This window comes from Canis aureus, chromosome 12 (genome assembly GCF_053574225.1).
Source record: "Canis aureus isolate CA01 chromosome 12, VMU_Caureus_v.1.0, whole genome shotgun sequence".
In the NCBI taxonomy this organism is placed as follows: domain Eukaryota; kingdom Metazoa; phylum Chordata; class Mammalia; order Carnivora; family Canidae; genus Canis; species Canis aureus.
Genome location: NC_135622.1, coordinates 27,999,707 through 28,007,815, shown reverse-complemented (window position 1 = coordinate 28,007,815; position 8,109 = coordinate 27,999,707).

Sequence of the window (8,109 nt, the reverse complement as noted above, 5' to 3'; positions counted from 1 at the left end):
CTGGCTGGCATTGATTGGGTCATGAGCGGGGAGAGCAGGCCCACGTTTTCTTTAGTATGTGAGTGAGAAAAGCTACTGCAGGTTAGACCTCACAGGAAGCTGGAGCCAAGTGACAGCACCTGACATCAAGTGCAGTACAACTGGGTGGGTGAGAAGAGAGGTGATACCTCTAGGCTGCTGAGGCCCATTGCTCCTTCTACTCTAAGCCAAAGAAATCAGGTCACTCGGTTCACTTGCCAGACACTGAGGGACTGACTGCTGCCTCTGGGGGGATCAACTATAAAGAAATGTTCATGAAATAGTGGCCGAGGCAAGGCACCTGGGTGAGGATCTCAAACTGGTGGCACCTGGGCTTATGAATTTACCAGTCCCATCCTAGAAGGCACAAAGAAATACAAAGATGTCCCAGGGGCACCTGGGTGGCTCAGTTAGTTAGGTGTCTGCCTTCAGTTCAGGTCATGGTCCTGGGGTCCTGGGATCAAGCCTGGCATCCTGCTCAGTGGCTCACTGGCTCCTTGCTCAGTGGGGAGTCTGCTTCTCCCTCTGCCTCTCCCTGCCTCTTCCCTTGCTCGTGCTTTCTCTCTCTCTTTCTGCCAAATAAATAAATAAAATATTTAATTATTTATTCATTTATTTATTTATTTTTTAAAATAAAATATTTAAACAAAAACAAACCAAAGATGTTCCAGGAGCTTCCAACATTGCTGGGAAAACTAAAACAAAACAAATACACAGGCCAATACATTGGGCATACCAGACCCAATGTATGGGGCAGACACTGGTATTTTGAGTTGAGCTTACACAGGAGCTCTACTCCTAATGAGGTCATGAGAAAAGGGTATGTAGAAGTCAGGGGCAACTTGCTGGAAGAGACAGTTCTCAATTGGAGACAAGGTAGGGATGCTCCCAGATAGGGACAGGCAGGAGGAGCCAGTGTTGAGAAGGTGCACATGCAGCTCAGGACCACCTCTGAGGTGTTTGCACAGGGTGGTGATGATGAACACAAAACACAATCCAGGAAATGTAGGGGGTATGTGGGAGCTGAATTAGGGAGAAATTTTTTTAAAGATCTTATTTTTATTAAAAAAAGATGTTTTAAAAAAATATTTCATCGGGATGCCTGGGTGGCTCAGTGGTTGAGCGTCTGCCTTTGGCTCAGGGTCGTGATTCCAGAGTCCTGAAATGGAGTCCCATATCAAGCTCCTTGCAAGGAGCCTACTTCTCCCTCTGCCTGTGTCTCTGCCTCTCTCTCTGTCTCTCATGAATAAATAAATAAATAATTTAAAAATATATTTTATCCATTTATTTGAGAGAAAGTACACAAGCAGTGGGAGAGGGGCAGAGGGAGAAGGAGACTCCCCACTGTGCAGGGAGACCAACCATCAGGACCTGAGCCAAAGGCAGACACTTAACTGACTGAGCCACCCAGGTATTCCAAGATTTTATTTTTCTAAGTAATCTCTATACCCAACGTGGGGCTTGCATTTACAACCCTGAGATCAAGAGTTGAATGCTCTACCGACTGAGCCAGGCAGGTGCCCCAGGTACTTTGACGATGTAAAGACTGGTGTGCAGAGTGGGAGTCAAAGGATCCAGAGGGTATCAGGGAAGCTTGGAGCATCTTAGAGATGCTGTTCTAGACTACGACAGGAAAGTCATCAGAAGGCAGCTGCTTGGGGTGGTGTGCAAGAAGTTGAAAGAAATTTTGATCTAAACGTGTTACATTTGATGGAAGAAATATGCAGCTGGCATTTAGGATGGAGACAGAGGTGATGATTCAGGGCAGCAGTGGATTAGATGGGACTACCATGGGAGATGAGGTGGGGCAAGGTGGAGAGAGAGACAGGTAAGGGGGAAAGGGGGAAGAGCAACCAGGAGAAATCAGAGGAGGAGACTAACCTGGAATTGAAGGGGTGGAGAGTAAACAGATGTCAGCAGGGAAGGAAGAGGTCTGTTAGCATTATCAACTACAGGAGCTTCCAGAAGAACAGAGTGGAGAAAAGCCAGGGGTTTGAAGCTAGGAGGCAACAGGGATTTCTGCTGGTGTGGAGAAGGGGTCAACATATCTCAGAGTCAAGGAGAATGGGTGGGGAGGAAGGTAATAACAGGTACAGAGCATTATCTCAAGGAGCCTGTAGCAGATAGAAGCCACAGTAGGAACAAAAGGAAACCCATGAAAGTTTGAAGGTAGAAGGAAGGATACAGAGGTGAGAGAACTAGATCTAGTCAAAATAAGGGATAAAATGAAGAAGACAGGACCCAGAGGAGGTGCAAGAGGTAGATGGACATGCTCACCTTGGATTTCACAACTTCTGCATCTCCTTGTCCCTCAATGTTGGGCCAAGTCCTGGGTACCTCCCCCCCCAAAACCCCCCCCCCCCCCCCCCCCCCCGCTGTCCATGGTTCTCATTCTTGTGGTTAGGCAGCAAAAGGAAGTGGGGAGGGGCAGGCTGGGTTCTTCCCTCGATCTGGGACCCAGAGCACCAGCAGTAATCCCTCATCCCCTTTGCCATGGATTCCTCCCCTTTTCTCTATCACAGGGCCCCGTTAGACCTGGTGGCTCCATACTCTCCAGAGGGCTGTACACAGTAGGGAAGCCTCTGGCCCCTGTTTTAGGTGCGCAGGCACAAACAGGCAGACCAGAAGTGAAAGTAGTGTGACCACAAGGAGGAGGGATCGAGGACCGGGTTAATCGTAGGAATTCTCAGCCACATGCTCCCAGCTAGCCTTTGCTGAGACGATGAGTAAGTAACTACAGATGTAGAGTTCTTAGCCACAAAGTTTGTGTCTCTTCAGGGTCTGGTCACCTACGCTGAGACCATAACAACCACCACCCCAACAGACCCGGCAGAGGTAGGAGCATCAACAAGCAAGGAGGTGGTGGTGACGATGACCTCACCCCAAAAGCAAACACATCCTAGGAGGGGAAGGAGGTGCTGGCTCCCAGCGTGGCTGGGGGAGGCTGTTCTGGAGAGTGCAGGGTGGGAAGACAGAGCTAAGCTGGAAGGGACAGTACCAAAGGGAAAGGGATGGTGCCAGAATGACAAGGGCTAAAGAGGAAAAGGGAAAGCCCATTGCTGGGGCTGAGAGTCCGAAGGGTTCTTTCTGGCCCAGCGAGAAGACTCTCTGAAGAGGTAGGCTGTATGGATGGACATCTGGGTGGGCCATTAGGCCCTGACATCGTGTCATCTGAAGGAGATCTAAAACATTCTGAGCCTCGAAACTGGCATTTCCCATTATATGGTGGGTGGGCCTTGATATTTTAGAAAATGAAAACATTCAAACGGCCAATAGCCCAGCTACTCTATTCGCCCTAGGGTGTGCACGTGTACACATGCACACACTTTATAATGGACTCTTATTCAGATATTAAAAGAATGAAGCAGGGCATCCCGGGTCACTCCGTGGTTTAGCGCTGCCTTCGGCCCAGGGCGTGATCCTGGAGACTCGGGATCGAGTCCCACGTCCGGCTTCCTGCATGGAGCCTGCTTCTCCCTCTGCCCGTGTCTCTGCCTCTCTCTCTTTCTCTCTCTCTGTGTCTCCCACGAAAAAATAAATAAAATCTTAAAAAAAAAAAAAAAGAAACAGCTCTATCTGCAATGACATGCATGCAAAGGTATCTAAGACAATGTTAAGTGAAAAGCACAGGTTGTATCATTGTACATGGTAGTGTTTCATTTGATTAAAAAAAGAATGACGTAGGGCAGCCCGGGTGGCTCAGAGGTTTGGCGCCACCTTCGGCCCAGGGCATGATCCTGGAGACCCGGGATCGAGTCTCACATCCGGCTCCCTGCATGAAGCCTGCTTCTCCCTCTGCCTGTGTCTCTACTTCTCTGTGTGTGTGTCTCTCATGAATAAATAAAATCTTAAAAAAAGAATGATGTATATTATATATTATAGAGAAATACAAACATGTTTGCATGTGTATATCACAAGGAATTAAAAACACTTTCTTGAGGTATGACTGACATACAACCAGCTGTATGCATTTATGTATACAACTTGAATTCATAAGGAACAGTTAGTAGTTATTTTGGGGGTTGGATTAGAAAATTGGGGTTCTACGGAGGGCCACATTTAACTGGATAGTCTTCAGTGTTAAAAAACAAAATTCATACAAACCCCCTCCTCCAAATTTGGGGCGCCTGGCTCAATCAGGAGAACATGCGACTCTTGATCTTGGGGTTGTGACTTCAAGCCCCACTTTGGGTGTAGAGATTACTAAAGAAAAATAAATGAACTTAAAAAAAATTCAAGATCAAACTGGCTTTGTTCAACCATCCAGGAACCAGGCAGAAAATCACCTAGCAAAATAGGAAGGAGTTCCAAGGAGTTGCACAAAACAGAAGGACTTTACAGGCAGAAACAGAGGCAGATGGGGGTGGGTGAGTGGGTGGAGCAATTAGCAAAAGGAAAGAAAGGATATTTTCAGGCAAGGTTATCTTCCCTTAGGGGGAAGAGCAAGGGTCTTACTAGGTGGATTACCTCATCTTCCTTTGGGGGATGGAGAGGGCCCCTGTGACAGATGACCACACTGGTGCTTTCTAGCAAATTCCTGGCTAGTTGGTTAAGACCACATTTCTGGGAAAAGTTGGAACTGCCATTAGATTAAAGATTAAGCCCCAGTTGGGTGACTTGGCCTAGCATAAGTGACTCCATTTAGGGCCTGGATTTTCTTTTTAATATCCACATGGTGTGGTTTTTAATAGCAGCATATATTATTTAGCTTGATAGTTTCAGTGATCACATTTTGTGAATTAGATAGTCGGAACACAAGGCTGATAAATACGAATTTTTACAGGGACAATGGCACAGAATATTTGCAATGGAGGTCATCCTAGAAAGTGAAGTACACTCTCCTTTTCTTCTCTCTCCCTTATCTGGCCTGGAAGTCTCACTCCTGTAAACAGCTTCTCTGGTGTAAATCTGGAGGGAAAAACGTTGGCCTTTGGGTTATTCATTCATGGACTCCCTGCCAGGGCCTACTGTGCCAGTGTTCTAGGCCCTATTCCCCTACTTACTATCTGGCTGTGGGCTCTTGGCATATCCCTGTAAGATGGAGTAATAATACTTGTTCTGCCTATAAAACCATTTAAAAGCATAAAGTTGAACAAAAATAAAAATGGATGCACTAATGCTTCAGTGAAGTTTAATTTCAAAGTCACCTTTTTCCTCTGTTCTGCAAACCTCCCATCTTCCCTGCTTAGCCTTTTGTTTCAGGAACTTGGTGCCATCCTGAAAATGACTAATGACTTAGGGGGCTGGCAGTACATGCACTGATTTTCCCTATTAAACCCCCCAGCCCTTTCCTCTGGGCAGGCTTGCAGTCTTTGAAGGCCATAGCCTGCTGCTGGGCAAAGCAATAAAGCTATTATTTCTCTTTATCCCAAACTCTATCTTCACATTATGTTTTGGCTCCAAAGCACAGAGCAACAACATCTATATCACACAGATGAAATGAAAAAGCTTTTGAAAATACCTGGAACTAGGAGGGTAAGAGTCCTATATACAGATTTGAGGTTTTTATAAATCATTATCAGAGGCATTATCCAAGGTCACAATTAAAAATTTAATTCCTGGAGCACCTAACTGGCTTTATTGGGGGAGCGTGCAACTCTTGATCTCAGGGTTGGGAGTTTGAGCCCCATGTTGCATGTAGAGAATACTTAAAAATAAAATCTTGAAAAAGGAAACAAACTTCAATTCTCTGCAGTTAGTATCCAAAATCTATAAAAAAAACTTAAACAACTCAACATGCAAAAACCAGATAATCCAATCAAAATGGGCAGATGACTTTTTTTTTTATTAAGATTTTATTTATTTATGAGAGACACACAGAGAGAGGCAGAGACATAGAGGGAGAGGGAGAAGCATGCTTCTTGCAGGGAGCCCAATGAGGGACTGGATCCCTGGACTGGGATCATGGCCTGAGCCAAAGGCAGAGGCTCAACTGCTGAACCACCCAGGTGTCCCCAAAATGGGCAGAAGACTTAGACATACTGATGGCTCACAGACATATAAAAAGATGCGTAACATCACTGATTATCAAGGGAATGCAAATCAAAACTACAGTGAGGTATCACATCATACCTGTCAGAATGGCTGAAATCAACAACACAAAAAAACAACTGTTGGCAAGGATGCAGAAAAAAAGGAACCCTCTTGTACCCTTGGCAGGGGGAATGCAAACTGTTACAGACACTGTGGAAAACAGTATGGAAGTTCCTCAAGAAGTTAAAAACAGAATTATGGAATTGGGTGAGAGAATGAGTGAAATAGGTGAAGGCGATGAAGAGTACACATATCCTGAGCACTGAGTAGTATATGGAACTATTGAATCATATTTTACATGCAAAACGAATGTAACAGGGATCCCTGGGTGGCGCAGTGGTTTAGCGCCTGCCTTTGGCCCAGGGCGCGATCCTGGAGACCCGGGATCGAATTCCACGTCGGGCTCCCGGTGCATGGAGCCTGCTTCTCCCTCTGCCTATGTCTCTGCCTCTCTCTCTCTCTCTTTCTGTGTGTGACTATCATAAATAAAAAAAAACAAAAACAAAAACAAAAAAACGAATATAACATTGTATGTCAACTATACTGGAATTAAAATATAGATAAATAAATAAATAAATAAATAAATAAATAAATAAATAAACAAACAGAATCACCATGTGATCCAGTAATTCCACTAGTGGGTATTTATTATTTTTTAAAAAGATTTTATTATTTTTTGTTCCAATTTTTTAAATTTAAATTCTGTTTGCCAACATGTAGTATAACACCCAGTGCTCATCACATCACCTACTCTCCTTAATGCCCACCACCCAGTTACCCCATACCCCCACCCACTTCTCCTTCAGCAACCCTCTGTTTGTTTCCCAGAGTCGAGTCTCTCATGGTTTGTCTTTCTCCCTAATTTTTCCCCACTCAGTTTCCCCTCCTTCCCAATGGTCCCTTTCACTATTTCCTATATCCCACATGAGTGAAAACATATACTTGTCTTTCTCCAATTTCACTCAGCATAATACCCTCCAGTTCCATCCACATCAATATAAATGGTAGGTATTTATCCTTTCTGATGGTTGAATAATATTTCATTGTATATATACACCACACTTTTTTTTAAGATTTTATTTATTTATTCATGAGAGACACAGAGACAGAAAAGAGTCAGAGACATAGGCAGAGGGAGAAACAGGCTTCCATAGGGAGCCTGGTGCAGGGCTCGATCCTGGGACCACAACCTAAGCCAAAGGCAGACGCTCAACCACTGAGCCACCCAGCCACCTGCACATCTTCTTTATGCATTCATATGTTGAGAGATATCTTGGCTCCTTCCACAGCTTGGCTATTGTGGACATTGCTCTATGAACATTGGGGTAAATACTCAGTAGTATTGCAATTGCTGGGTTTTAGGGTAGCCCTATCTTGAACTTTAAGGATTTTATTTATTTATTTGACAGAGAGAGAGCACAAGCAGGGGGAGTGAGAAGGGGGTGCCTCAGGGCTCGAGTCCCCAAACTCTGGGATCGTGACCTGAGCTAAAAGGCAAATGCTTAACCAACTGAGCCACCCAGGTGTATAAATACCCACCCCTCACTAGTGGGTATTTATACAAGGAATATGAAAACACTAATTTGAAAAGCTATGTACACCCCTATGTTTATCGCAGCATTATTTACAATAGCCAAGATATGGAAACAACACAAGTGTCCACCATAGATGAATGGATAAAGAAGATGTGGTATACACACACATACACACATGCACATGCATATGCACATATGCACAATGGAATATTACTCAGCCATAAAAAAGATCGAAACCGGGGTACCTAGGTGGCTTAATGGTTGAACATCTACCTTTGGCTCAGGTCGTGATCCTGGGTTCTGGGATCAAGTCCCACACTGGGCTCCCCAAGGGCAGCCTGCTTCTCCCTCTGCCTATGTCTCTCTCTTTCTCTCTCTCTCTCTCTGTGTCTCTCATGAATAAATAAATAAAATATTAAAAAAAGATTGAAAGCTTGCCATTTGCAATGACATGGATGGATCTAGAGGTATAATGCTGACTGAAATTGAATCAGAGAAAGAGAAATACCACATGATCTCACTC